Below are 4,125 nucleotides of genomic sequence, written 5' to 3'. Positions count from 1 at the left end.
TCATACACCAAAACCATATCACCAAACTTAATTCGGAACTGAAATAATTAAACAGTCACAGCTACGTGTCCCTCCTCAGGATCGCCACAAATTTTTGGTATCAGAGCAAATCGTTCCTTTCTCTTAGTAAATATGGAGGTAGGAAGAAGGGGTCGAGGGAGAGCCATCAAAAGAGTAGCAGATGAAGGGTTACGAGAAGAAATTAGGAATTTAACTGCACGTTTGGTAGTGGAAGGAGGAAGGCATAAAGATCCAGAGGGTGGGGATGACAGTGAGGAGGAAAACATAGCCACAATAGATGGGTCAGATGATGAAGGACCAGAAATTAAACTATTGAAGTCAGTTTTGTTGGCTAGTAGCAAGCCAAGACTGGAGCTCTCTAATTATGATGGCAGTTTGTCCACAGAGGCATTGTTAGACTTGATAAGTGAACTATATAAATATTTTGAGTATGAAGAAATCGATGAAGACAAGAGGATCAGGTTTGCTGTCACCAAATTGAAGGGACATGCAGTACAATGGTGGGACAATGTACAAGCAAAAAGGAGGAGATTAACCAAATCATTGATTAAAAAATGGGACAGGATGGTTGCTAGAATGAAGAGCAAATTTCTGCCTGAAGATTATCAAATTGCCCTTTATAGACAAGTACAGAACCTGAGGCAGCGAATGATGACCGTGAAGGAATATACTGAAGAATTTTTTAAAGTTAACCTAAGAGTTGGTTATGTTGAAGATACCCCTAAGAAAACAATGAGGTTTGTAAATGGTCTATGGATGGAGATCCTAGATGAAATTAGTATCATTTCCCATAAGACCATAGAGGAAGCTTATCAAAGTGCTTTGAAGGCGGAGGAAAAGATTGCTAGGAAACAAAATACCAGAAGAGGATGTGGTTCTCATAGAGGTCAAGGACATACCTTTGGCAGAGGTAGGACTACCAACAGCAATGGATAGAGCAGTAGTTCGAAAACCTTGGGACAGAGTGAAAGGGAAGGTAACACCAGAGGAGGAAAGTCATACCAGTGAGGAAGAGGTAATGGCAGAGGTAGAGGAAATTCCTATCAGTGTTACAAGTGTCACAAGTGGGGACACAGGTCCTTTGAATGTCCTGAAAATGACCAAACTGGGCAGAGAGGAGCATGTCGCTTAGCCCAATGAAGCAGAGGCACCACCACAGGAGGTGGAAAATATGCCAGAAATTGGGGAAACCTTGGTGTTGAACAACGTATTATTAAAATCAGCTAAGGAAATAGATGATTAGACATAGAGGAAGGAATTGTTCCAGACTGTGTGCAAGTCGCATGGGAAATGCTGCAAATTAATTATAGATAGTGGAAGTAGTGATAATCTGGTAGCTACTGAAATGGTGGGAAAATTGGGTTTGAAGAAGTTGAAGCACCCAACTCCATATACGTTGTCTTGGTTATAGAAAGGTCACCAACTACTGGTTGATGAGCAGTGTGAAGTAGAGTTTCATATTGGCAAGTACAAGGACAAGGTGACCTGAAATATCATGCCTATGGATGTGTGCCATATTTTGTTGGGTAGACTATGGCAATAGGATTGGAAGGTCGTCCATGACGGGGCAACAAGTTGTTACAAGTTTGTTAAAGATGGGATAAAGCATACCCTAGTGCCCATGAAGGAAGAGGATGTTGCAGAAACTAGTGGGACAAAAGCATTACTGTTAGGCAGAAAAGAGTTTTTGCGATAGATGGAGGATGATGAGGTGAAGTATGTAGTTGTGCGAAGGCCAAAATCAGAATTGATCTATACAAAAGTCACTGACTTACCTAAAGAGATAAAGGACATGCTGCAAGAATTTAGTGATATTGTGGTAGATGATCTACCGAACAAATTACCACCGAAGCGGAGCATTAGTCACCATATTGATTTTATTCCAAGAGCCAGTTTGCCAAACAAGGCTGCCTACTAGATAAGTCTGAAATATAATGAAGAAATCGAGAAGCATGTGAAGGAGTTTTTGGATAAAGGACTGATTCGGGATACTTTAAGCCCTTGTGTAGTTCCGACTATTTTAGCTCCCAAGAAAGGAGGTGAGTGGCGAATGTGCATGGATTCGCGGGCCATTGACAAGATTACTATCAGGTACAGGTTCCCTTTACCTCGGATGGATGATATGATGGATTTTTTGATTGGAGCAGCATACTTTTCAAAGATAGACCTGAAAAGTGGATACCACCAAATCAGAATTCGAGAAGGTGACAAGTGGAAGATAGCTTTCAAGACTAATGAAGGCTTGTACGAATGGCTGGTCATGCCATTTGGATTGAGCAAGGCCCCCACCACATTCATGCGGTTGATGAACGAGATGCTGAAGGAATTCATTGGTAAATTTGTGATTTTATATCTAGATGATATAATTATATTCAGCAAGATGAAGGAAGAGCATTTTCAACACGTGGGGTATGTATTGGGAAAATTGCAACAGAATAAATTACTGATAAATTTGAAGAAATGTTCTTTTTTTAAGAAAGAGTTAATTTATTTGGGATTTGTGACTTTTTAGAATGAACTACAAATGGATCCAGAAAAGGTTGTAGTCATAGTTACCTGGGCGTCTCCCAAAAGTTTGTTTGAGGTACGGAGTTTTCATGGATTGGCAAGTTTTTATTGGAAATTTATTAAAAATTTGAGTGGGATTTGTGCACCCATGGTGGACACCATTAAGAAGGCAAATCAGCCTTTCCATTGGACAGAAATGGTAGAGAAGAGTTTTTAGTTGCTCAAAAGGAAAATTACTAAAAAACTGATTTTGAGATTACCAGAATTTAACAAACTTTTTCAAGTTTGTTGTGACGGTAGTGGGATAGCCATTGGTGTAGTACCCAGCCAAGAGGACAAGCCAGTAGCCTATTTCAGTGAGAAACTAAATGAAAGTAGGCATAAGTACACATCTTATGGCAAGGAATTTTAAGCAGTGGTTCAAGCACTAAAGCATTGGAGACATTATCTATTGGCCAATGAAATTATCTTATTTTCAGACAACTGTGCGTTGCAATATATTATGCAGTAGCATAAGCTGAACCATAAACATGCGAAGTGGGTGGAGTACTCAGAAAGTTTTACGTTTGTGTTGAAAGACATCAATGGTCAAGCCAACAAAGTGGCAGATGCGTTAAGCAGGAGGAATTTGATCCTACAGGAAAGTACGATACAAGTATTAGGATTCGAACATCTTAAGGACTTGTATGAGGCAGATGTAGATTTTAAGGAAGCTTATGAAGCTTGCCAAAATACATTGTTGAGAGATAACAGTTGATGGCTAGACTATAATATGCAGGAAGGGTTGATGTTCAAAGGAGGGCAGTTGTGTATTCCAGAATGTTATATTAGAGAGAACTTAATCCAGGAAAAGAATAATGGAGGTTTAGCCGAGAATTTTGGCATAGAGAAGACCTTGGATCAGTTGAGCCACTTTTACTATTGGCCAAAGATGCACAAAGATGTACAGAGGTTTGTGACTAGATGCAAAGTGCGTCAGCTTGCAAAGCTACATAGTGAGAACACAGGGTTGTATATGTCCTTACCTATTCTGAACAAACCATGCGGCTCAGTCAGCTTAGACTTTGTCTTAGGTCTATTGAAGACACAACGGAGATTCAATTCCATCATGGTGGTGGTGGATTGTTTCACCAAAATGGCACATTTCATTCCATGTAGGAAAACCAGTGATGCCACACATGTAGTACATTTGTTCTTCACTGAGATAATCAGATTACATGGCTTGCTGAAGTCTATTGTTTTAGATCGAGACGTTAAGTTTACAAGACATTTTTGGAGAACCTTATGGAAAAAATTAGACACCAAACTAAACTTCAGCTCAGCTTATCATCTGCAGACTGATGGTCAAACCTAAGTGGTGACCTGAAGTCTGGGAAATTTATTGAGGAGTTTGGCTGGAGAAAATTCTCGACAGTGGGATCATGTGCTTGCACAAGCGAAATTTTCTTATAACGATTCGCCCAACCGAAGCACGGGCAGTAGTCCTTTCCAGATCCTATACGAAATGAACCCACGTGGAGTACATGAGTTACGGGATTTGGGATAGTTGGAGTGTAGGAGCGCTGATGGTGAAGATTTCGCAAAGGAAATCAGCAG

The sequence above is a fragment of the Pinus tabuliformis genome, chromosome J (genome assembly GCF_031772625.1).
Source record: "Pinus tabuliformis cultivar Carrire ecotype Pingquan chromosome J, CPIR1, whole genome shotgun sequence".
NCBI lineage: Eukaryota > Viridiplantae > Streptophyta > Pinopsida > Pinales > Pinaceae > Pinus > Pinus tabuliformis.
The sequence above is the reverse complement of the archived record's forward strand: the minus strand, read 5'-3'. Positions refer to the sequence as shown.